At 44.4% G+C, this 21,355-nt stretch overlaps 1 long non-coding RNA gene across 1 annotated transcript; it reads right to left on the minus strand.

Moving 5' to 3' along the window:
• Window positions 1–6,891: 6,891 nt before the first annotated feature.
• On the minus strand, window positions 6,892–9,923 carry LOC133023587 (uncharacterized). The gene is made up of 2 exons (XR_009683068.1): window positions 9,769–9,923; window positions 6,892–7,815 (listed from the first exon to the last, which is right to left on the minus strand). It is a non-coding gene; the product is annotated as an uncharacterized LOC133023587 (long non-coding RNA).
• Between the last annotated feature and the right edge of the window lie 11,432 nt (window positions 9,924–21,355).

Below are 21,355 nucleotides of genomic sequence, written 5' to 3' on the forward strand. Positions count from 1 at the left end.
GAGACTGTGCTGCTGGTCCTTCACCAGGTTCAGCTCCCTGAACGAAAGCACAGTCAGCAGATCCACATCCTGGTTCTCTAAACCCTCTGCCCAGTCCAGAGTGAACTTCTGCACCGAGAAGGTTTTTCCAACGCCAGCGACGCCGTTGGTCAGGACGACTCTGATGCTGCTCTGCTGGTCAGTGGAGGCTTTAAAGATGTCGTGGCACCTGATGGGAGTGTCGTGGAGGATCTTCATCTTGGAAGCCGTCTCAAGCTGCCTCACCTCATGTTGAGTATTAACCTCTTCATTCTGTCCCTCTGTGATAAAGAGCTCAGTGTAGATCCTGTTAAGGAGGGTTCTACTTCCTGTTTCATCACTTCCTGTTTCATCAGTTCCTTCAGTCACATGTTCACATCTCCTCCTCAGACTGAGCTTATGTTCATCTGAACCCTCCTGCAGACCACGATCTGCTGAAAGACAAGAAACAATGTCAGACACAGAGAATCTGAGAATCTGCTGATTGTTTTCATCAGATACAGAAAAACTACAGAAAATAAAAGCTTTTTAACTTTGTGCTTTTCTAACGATGTTAAATGTTGATGCTGTATGAAGGAACAAAATAAAACCACATGTGCTGTTGTCAGAAGTGAAGACATCAGCAGACACATGTACAGTGCTGCTCTGACCGGCTGTCTGAGCTCCAGCTCCTGTTCTGGATCTTTGTCCACACTCGGGACAGGAGGAGTCTCCTGAAGAACCAGACTGGTCCCAGTATGAGGTGATGCACTGTCTGCAGAACCAGTGTCCACAGCTGGTGGAGACTGGATCCTTCAGGACGTCCTGACACGAAGCACAGCGGGACGACTGCTCCTCCTCAGGAACATGACTCCTCTTCCTCTCCCTGTGAAGACATGTCCTGATAACTCACATGTCACAGTCACAGGTTGTCATTACTTCTGTCAAGGAGGTTTTGTTTTCACCCAGTATGTTTGTGTGTTGGTTGGTTCGTTAGTGGGATTATAAAAAACAATTACGATTACCAGTAAACTTGATGGAAGGTTGTGGTCTGTGAACCAGATCGGGGGGGGGGGGGGGGGCATATTCAGAGGACTGATGTTTACCAGTGTGTGGAATTTGGTGCAGATCCAAATCAAAATGAGTCTCTAGTGGATTTCAAAGTGGTTTCATAAGGAGCGTGTTGGTTCTTGGTGGAGGTCTGAGCTCTTTGAGTGATTCTGAGAGATTAGTCACCAACTTCAATGAAGCTGTGTCCTAATGCAGGGGCCACACTAGAGGAAACTAGATCCTCTTCAGAGCAGGTCACAGTAGAAACAGTCTCTTACTCTGTGGGTGAGGGTCCAGGTTCATTACTGAAGAGTGGAGGAGGATCCATGGACCAGTCACTCTTCAGAGACAGACAGCTGGACCCTGGAGACTCTGCTCTCAGTCTGTGGTCCTCACCTCTGCAAACACAAACATGTTTTTATTCAGAACACATCATTCACTCGTTCATTCTGTGAGGATTCAGTTTGGAGCTTCACATGTTTGTAGCAGGTCTCTTACTTTGTGTGTGAGGGTCCAACTTGCTTTGAATTGTCCGTGCCCATGTTGCACCGGGCCGGCTGCGGCTCAGTTGTGGTTCAGGCCGCGCTGCTCTTCTAGATATTCAAGGTCTGGTCTATTTCCTTCTGGTTCTGCGCTCAGTTTACAGCAGAACTCAGTGAAATGATCTTTCACATCAGTTTCAATGTTTATCTGTTGAAAACGTCACAAACACAAATATTTGCAACACTTCCTGTAGCCGACCCATTTCCAAAATAAAAGTACTGCAGCGTTTCTGTCGACCGAATCCATTCATTTTTATTGTGAAATAGATACATGGTCTCTCTCTCTCTCTCTCTCTCTCTCTCTGTCAATCACCTGATTTATTCAACCAGTTTCAACCATTTCATTGAGAACATTATTAAATGAATAATATGATTATATGTTTTAGGGTACCAGTCAATAAGAGTGTGCTATTGTACAAGTACAATAATAAAGTTCCCTTTCATGTAATATTAGTTTATGTAATTTGTAAATCCACCAATAAACCTGCATAGCCATAAACAAACGTTGAATAACAAAGTATTTTGGCAACTTGAGCATTTCCTGATCTACACTCAAGCCAATCAACTACATTAAAGTTAATTAATAGAAGCTTGTAAAAGTTCCTGTGACCTTCAACCCCCGGCCACTAAGAGAAGGAAACTCAACATCTAGTATCATGTTCACGTCATAAAGGCTGGAAATTAATTACAGAACTTTATAGACAGTAACACTGACAGCACATCAGTGAGTGAGTGTGTGTGTGTGTGTGTGTGTGTGTGTGTGTGTGTGTGTGTGTGTGTGTGTGTGTGTGTGTGTGTGTGTGTGTGTGTGTGTGAGTGTGCTTGTGTGTGTGTGTGTGTGTGTGTGTGTGTGTGTGTGTGTGTGTGTGTGTTTGTGTGTGTGTGTGTGTGTGTGTGTGCTGTAACGTATGATTGTGAAAACACGTTCTGTTATTAAACACTTGATGAACAGATGAAGATAAAAAGTGAAACTGTGAGTAAACTCTGTTAATTTGTCCTTTGAAGTTTCTTTGTTCCAGACCAGCTGCTCACATCTGTCTCTGGGATCCAGTGAAAAACACAGACTGTAAAATAATATGAGTGAATAATATAAATGTAGCTGAACACTCACCAGCCTCAGACTTCACGTCTCCTCCGTCTGCTCCTTGAAGTTAGAACGAGCCTTTCACTGGAGGCTCCTCCCCCTTCCTGCAGTTACTGGAAATCACATGACTCTGTGCGTGTGTTTGTGTGTGTGTGTGTGTGTGTGTGTGTGTGTGTGTGTGTGTGTGTGTGAACCAAGGGGGGTTTGAAGAACATGGAGCTTCTTTACTACACTTTGCTTTTAGCTTGACTTTAAAACACTAATGACATCTTTAAAGAGACCAAGCAGGAGAAGTGACCACGAAGAACAGCTTGTTTAGGGCAGACTCTCCGTTCTCAGCCACGTGGCGCCCCCTGCTGGTCTTTGCCTTACACACATCTGTTGTCTCTCTCTGCGGAACCAGTGCTTATTCTGATTTATTTGTTCTTAGGGGGAAGATGATGATGTCAGACTAAATAAAAAACGAGTCAATTTTAAAATAAAATAAATATCGTGTATTTACATAATGGAACATGTTAATCATAGTTATTGATCTATGTTGTAACAAGGTTGTAATACAGAAAGAGAGATGGTGACGAGTTGAACATGGAGCAGACTCTCTGAATGTGTGACCACATGAGGGTGAAGGAGCTGAACGGACGTGTGACACTTTGCCAACAAGAATAAACTTTGGGGATCATGTTTCTTTACAAACAACAACATCCAGCCGGGGGGGGGGCGGGGGGGACAAATGAAAGTCCACTTCCTGTCCAGCGTGTGCGTTCACCTTGACCCACAAGTGACTGCCTCAAGTAAAAATGTCTGATATTCTATGTGTGGGTAGTCAGAGAGGTCCTGAACACAGTCATATCAGTCTCTCTCTGGAATTATGGTGCAAATTATTTTCATAGTACTTTGAAATATCCAGAAATTAGCTACTTGAAGCAGAACATGTGTGACTTTAATTTTGTAAAATGTGTTCATTGATACAGTAAAACTGCTATTCATAAAAATGACACAGGTAAGACGATATATAATTCTTCTGAATATAATCCAATCAATTTTACTTTCAATTATGCATTTTGTATATGCTCCATGTCAACAGTTTATTTTGAAAACCGGATGTTCTTCCTCTAACTTCGAGTACTCAATCGCTCGCTCCCCGTTCCCGTTCTGGGCGGTTTGGATGCGTTTACCATAAATATCAGTATATGGGAGCAGTTGAATTTCAGTGTCGGCTGATTTGACCAAAGAGTTGTGAGTGTCGGCTGGCTTGACCGCAGTCACAGGTGAGGCGTCACGCTGGTCTCCTCAGGTTCGCACCTTGTCTCTACTCTAACAAGAAGAAACCAACCTGTGGTCATTTCATGTTAAACAACCCTTGTTTTTATCATTTGAAATATAGTCAAATAAATGTATTCCTTGCGTCTGTTTTTATTCTGCTGGATTCCTCTGGACTGAATCTGTGTCACCTGGAGCAGAACAATCCAGTACCAGCACTTTGAAGATGTTGTTCCAGACCTGTGAGGTGGTCGGCCCTCTCCAAATGGTTTCTCCCACATTAGCAACAGTGGAAGCAGATTAAACAGTTTATACATGTTCAGAGGAGACAGGGGGAAAGTTAAGGCCAATTTATGCCTCTCCGTTTCTTCTATTACGGACAGATAAGACCGCCCTATCCGTCGTGAAACGCCCTCTCCGAGTGCTTCGTACAGCTTTTCGTACACGTCTGATTTTTCTAACTATCCGTCTTCATGTTGGAGACCCGACGGACCGCTCTTGGCTGTGATTGGTCCGCGAACGACATCATTTCCGTATGACGTCCTTTCCGTATTTCCGGACCTCAAACTTCCTGTTTACTTCCTGTTTACTTCCATGTAGCATCAAACCCAAACACAACTATGATTCTACGATTAATGTGACGTGTGTGTTAAGCCAGCGGAGTTGTCCGGCTGACGGTGGCTCGTTAGAGCACTGAGGGCATGTGTGCACGGTCACAGACGGTTAGAACGAGCTTTCAAAACGGCGCTAGCAGGCTAGGCTAGCGGGCTAGGCTAGCCACCATGCTAACTGCGGTGGTAACAGTGCATAACCCCGCCGTCACGACTTTAATTCCACTTCTATCATGACACTGTTTCTATAATACCGCCAGGTTAGAAGCAAACACTGGGTAGTAGTTAGTGTCGGGAGTCCCTGCTGACTGTGTGTGGAAGCTGGGGGGGAGCTAGCTCCGGGTAGCTTCTAGCTACATGTAGCCTCAAGCAGATTCAAGCTGTGGAATCAGCAACACAGTTCGGAAACAAGACCGGGGAACCGCTGCGCTAAGAAACGATTACATCAGCATCTTGACCCGCTGGGTGTCACTTTATTTAGTTCTGTTAGTTGCCATGGTTCAGTGTGTGGGAGGAGCTAACATGTCAACAGAGACACGTGGACTTCTTCTTCCCAAATGGGGTAGGCTTCTCTGAGCTCGTCTTCCGTTGCGCCACCTATGGGTTTGGCGGTGAATTTTTTCCGGACGTAGACTGACGGAGAAGTAAAAATCAAAAAGAGTCTTTGCCCCCTGTTGAGAACTCTCCGAGAAACGGACACGTAGTAGTATATAAGAGCCTTTAATGGTAATAAAGTCAAACTAAATACAATGAGAGAGAAAGAGAGAGAGAGAGAGAGAGAGAGAGAGAGAGAGAGAGACAAAGTCAGATTCAGATTCAGATTCAGATTTTATTAATATCAGTGAAAATAGCAGACTCAACGAACAAGCACTCGTCACCATTCGAAGTGTCTGGATCACCAAGGACGAGATGTTTCCACCTGTTTGAAGAGGAAAGAAACGCTGAGTCATGATTCCAGTGAAGTCGGTGGAAGGATGTTTATTGAGCATTAAAGCAGAGACAAGTAGAAACAGAACTTTTCTCTCTGAGATGTTTTTCTTCTCGTTACATCTGGTTTGTCACAGAGGAAATGATCCATGTGTTTGACTCATAGACTGAATATAAAGGCTTTGACTGGGATGTGCTTCTGTTATACACAGCGCCACCTGTGGGTCAAAAGTAGAAAAGCCACCACCGCTCTGCACCTGATGCAGAAATGAAAACGTCCCATTTTTAAGTTTAGAGTTTTGATCTTTTGTGTCAAAGACAAAAGTCTGATTTTAAACTCAAAGTGATTTCATTGTGTTGAACTTTGTGTTGAACTAAATCAATTTGTGACGTGAATCCAGGAACTGTGATGTTTTCAGATGTTTGTTTGTTTTGTGATGTTAGAATCCGGTTTGTGTGTTTTTCTTGGTGATGAAGTGAACATTGTGTGTAGCAGTCAAACAGTTTGTCAACATGTGACTGTTGATCCAGAGACACATAACCCATGTTGATGTAACATAACAAAGACAGGGGGGGGGGGGGCAGAAAAAGAAGAAAAAGATGAAAACACATTTATTGTCAGTTAAAATCTTTATTGATCCTCTGAGTGGACGACAACGTTCAACACACACTACACATCTTCATCCTCTTCGTCACAGTGAACTGTCGGGTCAGCTCAGGTCAAAGGTCAAACACGTCTTTAAACAGCAGCTCGCGCTCAACACAGGAAGTAGATTCATAAAAAAAAATAACCACTAAGGAACATCCAATCAGAACAGTCGATCAACACACCATGAACAAATGAGCTGAACCAGACTGACACTGCCCCCTGGTGTCTGGCTGCAGTATAGGTCATAAACCTCCTCCTCCATGTGAGCTGATGGGACATGGACATAAAAAAATAATCAAAGACGTTAAATATGTTTGTAAAAGATGTTTCGGTCATTTCAGTTCTTATCTCACTGATGTCTGTTCAAGTGTTTCTGATCAGTTTGGTTATAATATATTTGACTTCATGAACACTGTTGCACTTGCACTGCATTTTAGCTTAATTTATTTATATATATGTATATATAATATTTAATAACGAGATGGTGGTGTGTTATTAACAGTCTGAGTCGTGTGATGCTACGATCCATCACGACGCCTCCTCAACCCAACACGTCCATCATTCATGAGCTCACCTCGTCTGGCGGAAAGACGTTCAACTTTATTTCAGAAAGAAAAGTTTACAAAGGGTTCTTGAATTATAACCCAAAGTTCAAAAGAACAGTGACGTTAACGTAGTTCAAAATAAAACTTACGGCATCTCAAACCGACAGGGAAACAGACGAGAGCGGCCTCGGTAAGCTAACCATGGATACATCCCAAAAGAGAAAAGTCTGGGAGGAAAATATAGAGTTTAATTCTGCGTGGACAGATTCATTTGCTTCCACTGCCAACGATGCAGGTTTACCTGTATATGCTTTATGTGGCGAGGAATTGGCAAACAACAAAAAATGTAATGTTTAAAGACAATTTCAGAGCAAGCTCACAGCATTTGCTGAAAAGTATCAAGCTGGAAAGGAGCAAAAAAAAGCATAGTTCTGTGTTTCATTTATTTCAAAGTCGGCCTACACATGTATTTTGCTCTCCTCTTCATAAGAGTTTGGTGTTTTCCTTTTTTGTAACATGTAAAAATAGCAATAAAATGTCAACAGTTTATTGTCGTTCTATAATTTTATAAATGCAACAAACTATAGTTTTTATATATATCGTACAACTATATATATATAACTTTATAACTTTGGAACTTTAAGATCATAAACAAACATCTACACAGAATGTGGTTCTACACACATGGAGACATACTGAGGGACAAAGGTGGAAATTAATAAAGACAAACGTAAACACACTGTATGTGACTCTATAGAGGGTTTATATATTCTGCTTGTGTTGTGTCATTTCAATAAACACATTCTTCATGTGAATAAACACAACCGGGGCAGGAAGGTTGCTGGTTTGAATCCGGTTCAGATGGGTCTTCCTGTGTGGAGTCTGCATGTTCTCCACGTGTTTTCTCCAGGTGCTCCGGCTTCATCTCACAAACACATGCAGATTAGGGGTTGTGTAGATTGGAGACTACACACAAGCTGCTGCTGCCTCAGCCTCTGGATCCTCAGGACACAGCTCAGCCTCTGTCCACACACACTGTCCTCTTCACACTCACCTCCACTAAGACAACACACAAGACCGGGGGGTCTTGTGTGTTGTCTCCAACCTGTTAGTGTTAGGGTTATCTCTCTGATCTGATCTCCTATCCCACCTGTTGAGAGAAGAAGACATCAGTGTCACAGAGACTCACTTCATCAGCTGTGAGTAGAAAGTCCAGTAGAAAGAGCAGCAGGGACTTCAGTCCTGTTCAGAGGTGGAGCAGCTTCCTCTCTGCTTCATGTTCACGTGTTGGAATGAACACGCTAAGAGCTCAGTGTGTGTCCTCTGCATGTCAAAGTGCAGAGTGGACACCTGAGAGGTGGATTTACTGCTGTTACAGGTGAAGACATGTTTCACTGTGTGTTGATGAACATCTGCTTCTGACAAACTGGGACCAGATGAGACAGATGGACCTCAGCAGAGGTTCTGCTCTGTATAAAGAGCTCCTGGTTACCATGGTGATGAGGAGAGGCTTCAGTCCCACTGATCTCAGAGCTGTGACACAGATCCACCTGATCAGTTCTTCACTGATGAAGTGAGAGGACAAACTGTCTCAGATCAGATGAAGACGACACCGTCTCTGTCCCTCGTGTGAGGCTGTCAGCTGTGGTCCAGCTTGTGTAAGTTACAGCGCCCCCTGGTGGCAGCTGGTAAAAATATATTACGTGACCACGACATAATAACGTGTGAACGAGATAAATAACTCGAGGCCACGAGATCTGAATCTGTTGTTTACTAACAAGAAGAGTGGAAGAGAAGAAGACACTCACTGTCTCTGAGGACACACTGCCTCTGAGGACACACACTGTCTCTGAGGACACACTGCCTCTGAGGACACACACTGTCTCTGAGGTCACACAGTCACTACGTTTACATGATGGCATAAACCCGATTCCGGCTGAAGCCCGGTTTCTCTATCCATGGGGGGTTAACTGCTCTATCTCAGGGTACATGGCACTGAGAAATCCGACTCTTGTCCGAAAGCATTTCATACCCCGCTACGATAGGTGGCGCTGTTTTCATTACAGCTAGTGGTGATACAGCCATTTCCGCTTGACCTCGTCACCACTACAAACAAAAAACAACAACAGCCTTCAACTCAGCATGCGTTAAAGATGACGAACGGAGAGCAAGGTGAAGCTACGTCCCTCTACATGATGTTGTGCATGTTAACTCTAGGAGTACTGCGAATGCGAACGGCGCATTTCCGGGTCACGGCCAGGGAGGGAGGGGGGAGGAGGGGGGGCAGGATCTCAAGCATGCGCAAAGACGTCATCTCCAGTTGTTGTCTAGCTTCCAGAGTTACATGCGCGCGTTGTCCGATATACAGCCAAATCCGATGTACTTATCTGGGGGTGGTTATCCGACTTCAGTCGGACACAAGAAATCTAGATTTGTGGAGATACATGAAATGGATCTTCGATTGAAACCAGACAACGCCAGAAATCGGGTTTCAATCGGACACATGTAACCGCAGTGACTGTCTCACTGTCTCTGAGGACACACACTATCTCTGAGGACACACACTGTCTCTGAGGACACACACTGTCTCACTGTCTCTGAGGACACACACTGTCTCACTGTCTCTGAGGACACACACTGTCTCACTGTCTCTGAGGACACACACATGGACCTGTCTCCAGGAAGCTGACTGAGGTCATCTGGTGTTTTGTGGACAGGATGAGTCTGGAGACATTGAGATGTTCTGGGTGAGTTAGAGATCAACTGAACCAACCAGACGTTGATTTAAACGTCCCTTATCCGTCTCTTTAAGGAGAGTGTGCACCACACAACAGTGGAGAGTCACTGTGGTCAGTGGGCGGAGCTTTGAAATGGGTTGATCTCCAACTTAACCTGGAGCAGGCTAGCCATTCATCAGAAGTTACCATGGTGATTTACCTCATTAAGAAGTGGACGAGCTTCGTAGGACTGAAAAAACTAAACCTGAAGTTAACCTGATAACCACAAACCTGCTTGGTAGCACAGACCCTGGATCTGTGATACTGACTGTGTTTAGTAAAATACTGATGAAAGCAGCGTGGACTGACTCCACCCATCTACTGACCTCAGAGTCTCCAGTCGACAGGTTGGACTCTGCTGTAGATCAAGCAGCTCCTTCACTCCTGAGTCCTGCAGGTCGTTTCCTCTCAGATCCAGTTCTCTCAGATGAGAGGGGTTTGACCTCAGAGCTGAAGCCAGAGAAGAACAGCTGATATCTGACAGACTGCAGCTCCACAACCTGGATAAAGAATAACACTTAACTGTAAATTGAACTAAGTTCATGTGTGAAAATAACAGACACATATTCATGTCAGCACAGACTCATAACACGGAAGATAAATATGAAATCAGACATTTTGGACTAAACACGAGTCCTGATTCAGTACAAATATATTATTTGGACCCGGTCTCTGTCCTGCAGATCAGTTTAGGAAATCCAGAACTAAACTCAGTGTTTTAACAAGTCGCTGAATATTTAAAATGTCACAGATTAATTAATTAATGGATTCACGTTTTGGATGAAGAGGAATTATGTTAATTTATGATTAAATGAGATAAATTGTGAATAAATGCTGTTTTATAGATATGAGATCTACAAAAGTCAGTCAGTGAACTGACCTCAGAGTCTCCAGTCGACATGTTGGACTCTGTAAAAAACCACACAGCTCCTTCACTCCTGAGTCCTGCAGGTTGTTTCTACTCAGATCCAGTTTTCTCAGATGAGAGGGGTTTGACCTCAGAGCTGAAGCCAGAGAAGAACAGCTGATCTCTGACAGTCCGCAGCTCCTCAACCTGGATAAAGAAATATGAATATTAGAATGTGTCCTCCTGTTGTTGTGGATCGTCATCATGTCAACACAGACTCTCAACATGCTGCTGACCTCAGTCCAGTCTGTGACCTGAAGATAAATATCAGATCCGACATGTTGGACCATTGTTTCATTCATCAGCTTCTTCTCTGTGTGTTGGTCACTGAGCAGGTTTGTGTAATTAAACACTGTTTAAAGTAGGGACGGCTCCTGACATCACTTCCTGTTTGTTTCTATACTTATCAACTGTCCAACGTGTTTCAATCAGAATGTGTCTTATTTTGAAAACCTGAGGAGGACGAGTGCTCGGCCTCAGTCCACATGTTATTTACTGACACTTTTTCAGTGATCAGGAGCAGGTGAGTGCAGGTGAATGGAGTTGATGAGGTGGACGTGACTGACAGGCTGGGTGAGGGACAGATGACTGAGGGACAGTGAGCAGAGCAGAACTGAGACAATTTAAATAAATAATGACCCAATAAGAAAGAAAGTCTGAAAAGTGAAGAAGGATTTAAGGACCATAGAGACTCCAGTCGACAGTTTGGACTCTCCAGTCCAGAACACAGCAGCTTCACTCCTGAATCCTGCAGGTAGTAGTTTCCACTCAGATCCAGTTCTCTCAGATGTGAGGGGTCTGACTTCAGAGCTGAGGCCACGACTTCACAGTGAGTCTCTGAGAGGAAACAATCACCGAGTCTGTAATTAAAGAAAATATCAAATCTGTGAGAATTAAATCAGAAAACACAACATTCATACAAAACGTGATCATGTGACCCTCACCCTGGTAAATCCCCTCTTTGTTAAAAACTCCTCAAGAGAATCCTTTCAGATTTGGTTCAAGCTTTATTCAGACTAACAGAGGAACTCATTAGATTCAGGTGTTCAGAGGTCAAAGGTCAAGGTCACAGTGACCTCATGTTATTGTGAAGCCAACATGTCAGGAAACACACACACACCCCACACACACCCCCAGACACCCCCAGACACACACACACACACACTCACACACACAGACACACACATCCCCCCCACAAACACAGACACCCCCCCACACACACACAGACACACACACACGCACACACACACACACACACCCCCCCACACACACACACACACACACACACACACACACGCACACACACACAGACAAAGACACACACAGACAAAGACACCCACATCCCCCCCCACACACACAGACACCCCCCACACACAAACAGACACACACACACATTCACACCCTCCCTCCGACACACACACGCACACACCCCACCCACACACACACACACAAAGACACACACATCCCCCCACACACACAGACACACACACACAAACACACACCCCCACACACACACACACACACACTCACACACACACACAAATACACATCCCCCCCCACACACACACGCACACACCCCACCCACACACACACAGAAACACACACACGCACACACACACACCCCCACACACACACACCCACACACACACACACACACACACACACAGACAAAGACACACACACACAAAGACACACACATCCCCCCAAACACACAGACACCCCCCACACACAAACAGACACACACACACATTCACACCCTCCCTCCCACACACACACGCACACACCCCACCCACACACACACACACAAAGACACACACATCCCCCCCACACACACAGACACACACACACAAACACACCCCCCCCACACACACACACACCCTCCCCCCACACACACAAATACACACCCTCCCCCCCACACACACACGCACACACCCCACCCACACACACACACACATACACAAACACACCCTCCCCCCCCCACCACACACACACACTCACTCACACACTCACACACACACACACACACACACTCACCGAGCCTTCCTGCAGTTCCTCACAGCTGGGATCAGTCTCAGTCGACCCAGGTATGACGTGTTGAACTTCTGCAGGTCCAACTCATCCAGAACCTCCTCTGACATCTGCAGCATGTAGGCCAGAGCTGAGCAGTGGATCTCAGAGAGTTCCTCCTCTGATCTGTTCTCTGACGTCAGGAAATGTTTCATCTGCTGATGAACTGAGTGGTCGTTCATCTCAGTCAGACAGTGGAAGATGTTGATGCTTCTGTCAGGAGAAATGTCAACACTCTCCATCTCCTTCAGCTTGGTGATGACTATCTGGATGATCTCTGGATTGTTCTCTGTCCGACCCAGCAGGCCTCCTAAGACTCTCTGGTTGGACTCCAGACTGAGGCCGTGAAGGAAGCGAACAAACAGGTCCAGATGACCATTTGTACTGGTGAGGGATTTCTCCATGGTTCTCGTCAGGAGGTCATCCAGGGAGAAGGCACTGTCTGTTTTCTTACGCATTCCCAAGAGGGTCTTGAGTTCTTCTGTGTTCCTCTCGGTGTAACAGTGGAACATGTAGACTGCAGCCAGGAACTCCTGAAAGCTCAGATGAACAAAGCAGTAGACTGATTTCTGGAAGATGACACACTCTCTTCTGAAGATTTCATTACAAACTCCTGAGTACACCGAGGCCTCTGGGACATTAAGACCACACCGCTCCAGGTCTTCTTGGTAGAACATGATGTTTCCTTCCTCCAGATGTTTAAGTGCCAGCCTCCCCAGCTTCAGGAGAACGTCCCTGTCAGCCTCCGTCAGCTGCTGTGGAGTCGTCTCATGTCCCTCACCGTACTTGTTGTTCTTCCTCTTTGTCTGAACCAGCAGGAAGTGTGAGTACAGGTCAGTCAGGGTCTTGGGCAGCTCTCCTCTCTGGTCTGTGGTCAACATGTGCTCCAGAACTGTAGCACTGATCCAGCAGAAGACTGGGATTTGACACATGATGTGGAGGCTCCTGGACGTCTTGATGTGTGAGATGATTCTGCTGCTCAGCTCTTCATCACTGAATCTCCTCCTGAAGTACTCCTCCTTCTGGGCGTCAGTGAAGCCTCGTACTTCTGTGACCCTGTCAACACATGCAGGAGGGATCTGATTGGCCGCCGCAGGTCTGGAGGTTATCCAGACGAGAGCCGAGGGAAGCAGATACCCCCGGATGAGGTTTGTCAGCAGCACGTTGACTGATGACCTCTGTGTGACCTTAGACACAAGCTCCCTGTGGTTGAAGTCCAGAGGAAGTCTGCTTTCATCCAGGCCGTCAAAGATGAACAAAGGTTTACAGACAGCGAGCGTCTCTGCCGTGAGCTTCTGTAACGCTGGATGGAAAACACGGAGCAGCGTGAGGAGACTGTGCTGCTGGTCCTTCACCAGGTTCAGCTCCCTGAACGAAAGCACAGTCAGCAGACCCACATCCTGGTTTTCTAAACCCTCTGCCCAGTCCAGAGTGAACTTCTGCACCGAGAAGGTTTTTCCAACTCCAGCGACGCCGTTGGTCAGGACGACTCTGATGCTGCTCTGCTGGTCAGTGGAGGCTTTAAAGATGTCGTGGCACCTGATGGGAGTGTCGTGGAGGATCTTCCTCTTGGAAGCCGTCTCAAGCTGCCTCACCTCATGTTGAGTATTAACCTCTTCACTCTGTCCCTCTGTGATGTAGAGCTCAGTGTAGATCCTGTTGAGGAGGGTTCTACTTCCTGTTGCATCACTTCCTTCAGTCACTTGTTCACATCTCCTCCTCAGACTGAGCTTATGTTCATCTAGAACCTCCTGCAAACCACGATCGGCTGAAAGACAAGAAACAATGTCAGAGACAGAGAATCTGAGAATCTGCTGATTGTTTTCATCAGATACAGAAAAACGACAGAAAATAAAAAGCTTTTTAACTTTGTGCTTTTCTAACGATGTTAAATGTTGATGCTGTATGAAGGAACAAAATAAAACCACATGTGCTGTTGTCAGAAGTGAAGACATCAGCAGACACATGTACAGTGCTGGTCTGACCGGCTGTCTGACCTCCAGCTCCAGTTCTGGATCTTTGTCCACACTGGGGACAGGAGGAGTCTCCTGAAGAACCAGACTGGTCCCAGTATGAGGTGATGCACTGTCTGCAGAACCAGTGTCCACAGCTGGTGGAGACTGGATCCTTCAGGACGTCCTGACACGAAGCACAGCTGGACGACTGCTCCTCCTCAGGAACATGACTCCTCCTCTTCCTCTCCCTGTGAAGACATTTCCTGATAACTCACATGTCACAGTCACAGGTTGTCATCACTTCTGTCAAGGAGGTTTTGTTCACCCAGTATGTTTGTGTGTTGGTTTGTTTGTTAGTGGGATTATTTAAAACAATTACGATTACCAGTAAACTTGATGGAAGGTTGTGGTCTATGAACCAGATCGGGGGGGGTCTGAGCTCTTTGAGTGATTCTGAGAGATTAGTCACCAACTTCAATGAAGCTGTGTCCTAATGCAGGGGCCACACTAGAGGAAACTAGATCCTCTTCAGAGCAGGTCACAGTAGAAACAGTCTCTTACTCTGTGTGTGAGGGTCCAGGTTCTTTGCTGAAGTTTGGACCTTCTCCCATGGACCAGTCACTCTTCAGAGACAGACAGCTGGACCCTGGAGACTCTGCTCTCAGTCTGTGGTCCTGACCTCTGCAAACACAAACATGTTTTTATTCAGAACACATCATTCACTGGTTCATTCTCTGAGGATACAGTTTGGAGCTTCACATGTTTGTAGCAGGTCTCTTACTTTGTGTGTGAGGGTCCAACTTGCTCTGAAGTGTCCTCGTCCATGTTGCACCGGGCCGGCTGCGGCTCAGTTGTGGTTTAGGCCGCGCTGCTCTTCTAGATATTCAAGGTCTGGTCTATTTCCTTCTGGTTCTGCGCTCAGTTTACAGCAGAACTCAGTGAAATGATCTTTAGACCAGTTTCAATGTTTATCTGTTGAAAACGTCACAAACACAAATATTTGCAACACTTCCTGTAGCCGACCCATTTCAAAATAAAAGTACAGCAGCGTTTCGGTCCCGAATCAATTCATTTTTATTGTGAAATAGATGCATGGTCTCTCTGTCTCTCTCTCTCTCTCTCTCTCTCTCTCTCTCTCTCTCTCTCTCTCTCTCTCTCTCTCTCTCTCTCTCTGTCTCTCGCTCTCTCTCTCTCTCTCTCTCTCTCTCTCTCTCTCTCTCTCTCTCTCTCTCTCTCTCTCTCTCTCACCTGATTTATTCAGCCATTATTAAATTAATAATATGAATATATTTAACGCTCACGCTTTCGCCGTGTGACACACGCTTTTGCATGTTTTCACATGAGATGCAGTACAACTACAAACTGCAGTTTAATTTTGTTTCCAATTCTTAAGCACTGAAAATTGTTGAAAAATAAATTGTTATTTGAGGTTTTTAAATAAAACCAACATGGAAAACCAAATGTTAAAACTTCCTTCTATCCACATGCACACACACGCACACACGTAGGCAAGCGTGTGCGTAGGCACATCAGTGGGCCGCGGAGTACTTTCTAGTCAGAACGGTGGTCCCTGGGACAAAACCAGTTGTAAACCCCTGCTCTAGATACCAGTTTGATCGTCTTCTCGGCGCTCCGCCAAGGCCGATCCGAGGACCTCACTAAACCATCCAATGGGGAGTTGCGATGTGTGTGGGCAGGGACTTAGTCAACACGAGCACGTTCCCCATCCATCTATTCCCTTTAGAATTATCCAGGTGCTCATGCAGGAGTTCGGTTCAGTTCAGTCTTTAGTATTCTGTCTGAAATTTGGTAGCAAAACGAGACTGTGTCCAGTGATTTTCTCTTTTCTGTACTAGCACTGTGCAGGCTGTTAACAAAAGAGAAACTATCTCATTTTGTGTACATAGTTTCCCTTTGTTGAGTTATCATAAGGGGCATTGTGTATCACTCCTGCTACTGATGAGAGGTCCATGTTAAGTGATATTTACAGAATGTTTTAGTGGTTATACTGTGTTTTATTAATGTTCTTGGGCAGACACAAGAGGCACTTGTTTATAATTGATTCTTTGTTGTCTCTAGAAGTTCAGATGCGCTGGTCCATTACTATTTGGACCTCAGCATCTAGGGTTCAAAATTTGTAAAATTATACATTATATACCTTATTTGCATATTGTTGTTTTCATTTTTCAGTCAGTTGAGATAAATCTTGAGGAGAAACTTTTTGGGTTGTTTTGTGTCTCTATAGTACGGAGCCCCCAGGGGGCAGAGGGGAAAAAAATGATGGGTGAAAAAAAAAAAATAACGGACTTTTGCGAGATCTCGCAAAACTTTTGCGAGATCCCGAGAAAGTTTTGAGAGATCTCGAGATACTTTTGCGAGATCTCGCAAAAGTTTTACAAGATTTTAAACACCAGCACTGATCCGATCGGTCATCATCGGATAATATCTAAAAAATACATGTGATTATCAGTTTTAGTGAGGAGGAACAGAGACAAGCATACACACACACAACCCCCCCCCCCCCACAAACACACACACACACACACACACAGAGTCTCCCATGACAGACCCTGCAGTCAGTATCTCATAATTATGAGATACTAAGTCATAATAATGAGATGCTAAGTCATAAGACTGTGTGTGTGTGTGTGTGTGTGTGTGTGTGTGTGTGTGTGTGTGTGTGTGTGTGTGTGAGATCTCGCAAAAGTATCTTGAGATCTCGCAAAACTTTCTCGAGATCTCGCAAACGTTTTGCGAGATCTCGCAAAAGTTTTGCGAGATCTCGCAAAAGTCAGTTTTTTTTTTTTTTCAACCCATCATTTTTTTCCCCCCTGTCCCCTGGGGGGCTCCATAGTATAGGACTACTATAAAAAGCACTTGCATTTTTAATTTTGGTACTTGTGCTTTTACTTTTGATACTTAAGTACGTTTCAACACCAGATACTTTTCATACTTAAGTATTTTTAATATGAGCTACTTTAAGACTTTTACTCAAGTCATTGTCTGGCGGTTGACTTTTACTTTTACTGAAGTACCTTTCAGGTAAGATATCTGTACTTTTACTCAAGTATGGCTTTCAAATATTTTATACACCACTGGCCACAGGCCAGTACAACCTTGCCCACAGATCTTAATAAATGACTAACCAGCTTCTGATCTGCATCTGATACCTAATTTTTAGTTATTTTTGTCATGTTTTGATCCATTGTATTGCTTAAAAAGGCTATTGTTTAAGCACTTTATTTGTTGCACTTTTTTGTTTGATGGAACATGTGGTGGGAGGCTTTGAATAATGAAAAATATTTATCCCTAACTAATCTTGTGTAATTTTTTGCTGAACATAAATCATTAACTGCTCTTAAGAATGCAATTATTAACAATATAGGTTAGGTTTCAGTTAAGAATTAGTTGAATACCATTGTAATCAACATGTCAATCAACTATTAATAAGGCTATTTTGTGGTACATAGAGTCATTGAGGCACAACAATAGTTTTCTGGTTGAATGTTCAGCTCAAGTCTAGAAGGCCCTACAAGTCATGATCTGATGAACATGAATCAGAATAAGTTCAGGTATTGCACATCTTTAGCATACCACCCAAAAATCTTCACAGAATAGAACCAATGTTGTCCATCTCCAGTCTGCCGCCCCTATCAATGACTCTGTGCCCCACAAACCACAAGAATGCACAACATGGGCACAACGCCAAATTAATTCCTATTCCCTGATATTTGAGCCACCAACGTGTGTGGCTGCGTGCGCGGCAAAAATTTGGTCACCCCAGACAAAATCTCACTCCAAGGTTTTTTGAAAAGTTGGCAGCTCTGGTAGCATGTCCGCGATGTAGCCTAACCTAAACCAACTAACTTGACTTCGCACTACGTTACCCATGATTCATCGCACACACATGTAGACCAAACAAGCAACGTACTCCAGGTGTCTTCTTCTCTGGCCAGTGTCTCGGCTCCGAGCCGTAGCGGGGAGCTCCGCTCACAGGTTATCTTTTAGCGTCTTTTCCCACAATACCCAGGTGCACTACGTCAAGTACTACACTTTCCTTAAAGGGGAAGGCCACACCTGCAACACAACAGCTCTGGTCTCATATACAAATGGCAAGAGAAAGAGACGCAGACTCAGCAACTACAGCCGATGCACCTTATTATTATCTGAGGGATCTTTACACACTGTCTGATAAAGATTCCGACAGTAAAGGCAAGGGGTTGTGATGGATACAGTTCTTTAAAAAACAAGTTCAGTCTTTTATTCTCACTTTCCACCTTAAAACTATAAAATGAACTGAACTATGAACTCGTTCAGAATTTAAATGGTGAACTACAAACGTGAACTATTCATGTTTACTTGTATAAACTGAACTTTGAACTAGTTCATGAGAGGTGTGAACTTGCACAACACTGGTACTATTGTACAAGTACAATAATAAAGTTCCCTTTCATGTAATATTGGATTATGTCATTTGTAAATCCACCAATAAACCTGCATAGCCATAAACAAGCGTTGAATAACAAAGTATATTTGCAACTTGAGCATTTCCTGATCTCCACTCAAACCAATCAACGACATTAAAGTTAATTAATAGAAAGTGTAAAGTAAAGTTCCTGTGACCTTCAACCCCCGGCCACTAAGAGAAGGAAACTAAACATCTAGTATCATGTTCACGTCATAAAGGCTGGAAATGAATTACAGAACTTTATAGACAGTAACACTGAGAGCACATCAGTGTGTGTGTGTGTGTGTGTGTGTGTGTGTGTGTGTGTGTGTGTGTGTGTGTGTGTGTGTGTGTGTGTGTGTGTGTGTGTGTGTGTGTGTGTGTGTGTGTGTGTGTGTGTACTCACACCTCAGCCAGTGAGTCCAGAGCTTTACTGGGATCCACAGTGAAGACTCTCCACTGGTTGGTGACCACTGCTGAAACGTATGATTGTGAAAACACGTTGTGTTATTAAACACTTGATGAACAGATGAAGATAAAAAGTGAAACTGTGAGTTCACTCTGTTAATTAGTCCTTTGAAGGCTCTTTGATCCAGACCTGCTGTTCACATCTGTCTCTGGGATCCGATCACATGACGTCTGTCACCAGGTGTGAACTGACAAACTTAGAGTCATGTGATCAGCAGACGGATGTTAACAGCAGGTGTGAGAGTGAGACAGGAAAACTTTCAGAAAGTTGTGTTCACACTCACCTGCTCACTTTCCTTCCTTCTGCTCGTCCAGGTGAAAATGGAGTCTGACCGCTCCCTGTTCTCAGGCTCCTCCTCCTCCCTGTGGAACCAGTTCACTCTTGAAAACAAACAGTTCAAAGTCCAGTTCATACGCATGAAGATGAACTGGTTCACAGTTCATGTTTTATTGTGGTGTTATGATGTAGATAACAAACTTAGGATCATGTCCTTAATTAATAATGGACGGTGTGGGATCATGAATCCAGATCTTCACTTTCACACTGAGTCCTGACTGGGAGCGTCTCCTGGGACTGAGCCGTACAATGTGATTCATCCTGATGTTTAAATGAGCATCAGAAACTCTGGAGTCAAACACGTCTTCATCATGTGAACACGATGAAGACGTGTTTCCTTGAGATCGGTCTGATCCGTCAATAGTTTGTTAAAATGTGGAAAACTCCCAAACGGCCCAATGAAGCCTAAGCTCAAACCCATGTTTCCTCCTTTGATTTGAAGGTTGTTATATTTGGTGTTGGAGCTGAATGTGTGACTCCATCTGCAGAACTCTGCCACGTCAGGTCACATTTATACAGTCCAGTCACAGTGTTGGTTTATAGATCTAGAGAAATACAGCTGCATTGTGATGCATCATTTGACCTTTGTGTATTTCAATAATTGCTGAGATTTGCATCCCAACAGTAACAGTAGTGTTTGGCCACAAGGTGTCAGCAAAGAGCCAGAGTACCTGGCTGCAGACAACATGGTTTTACCATCAAGTCTAAACTGGATGAACTGGAATTCCACCATAGAAAATACTTTCTATGAAAAAATAAAATAACTGACTCTCTGGGTCCGAGGCTGAATTGTTCTTTGCTTTGCTTTGCTTTCCGTGTCTTGATGATGGATAACCCTGGTGGCTGATGGACACGAGAAACACAAAGATCAAATGAAAGTCCACTTCCTGTCCAGCGTGTGCGTTCATCTTGACCCACAGGTCAGGCATCACGCTGGTCTCCTCAGGTTCGCATCTTGTCTCTACTCTAACAAGAAGAAACCAACCTGTGGTCATTTCATGTCAAACAACCGTTGTTTTTATCATTTGAAATAAATTCAAATAAATGTATTCCTGTCGGGGAAAAAGGATCCTGATGCTGCGTCTGTTTTTATTCTGCTGGATTCCTCTGGACTGAATCTGTGTCACCTGGAGCAGAACAATCCAGAACCAGCACTTTGAAGATGTTGTTCCAGACCTGTGAGGTGGTCGGCCCTCTCCGAATGGTTTCTCCCACATTAGCAACAGTGGAAGCAGATTAAACAGTTTATACATGTTCAGAGGAGACAGGGGGAAAGTTAATGGTAATAAAGTCAAACTAACTAAAATGAGAGAGAGAGAGAGAGAGAGAGAGAGAGAGAGAGAGAGAGAGAGAGAGAGAGAGAGAGAGAGAGAGAGAGAGAGAGAGAGAGAGAGAGAGAGAGAGAGATTCAATCAGGAAGTGAGACTATTCAGATATGATGTCAAAGTAAGATTAGTGAGTAAGAAAGCAAAGTCAGATTCAGATTTTATTAATATCAGTGAAAATAGCAGACTCAACGAACAAGCACTCGGCACCATTCGAAGTGTCTGGATCACCAAGGACGAGATGTTTCCACCTGTTTGAAGAGGAGAGAAACGCTGAGTCATGATTCCAGTGGTGGAAGGATGTTTATTGAGCATTAAAGCAGAGACAAGTAGAAACAGAACTTTTCTCTCTTCTTCTCGTTACATCTGGTTTGTCACAGAGGAAATGATCCATGTGTTTGACTCAT

The sequence above is a fragment of the Limanda limanda genome, chromosome 17 (genome assembly GCF_963576545.1).
Source record: "Limanda limanda chromosome 17, fLimLim1.1, whole genome shotgun sequence".
NCBI lineage: Eukaryota > Metazoa > Chordata > Actinopteri > Pleuronectiformes > Pleuronectidae > Limanda > Limanda limanda.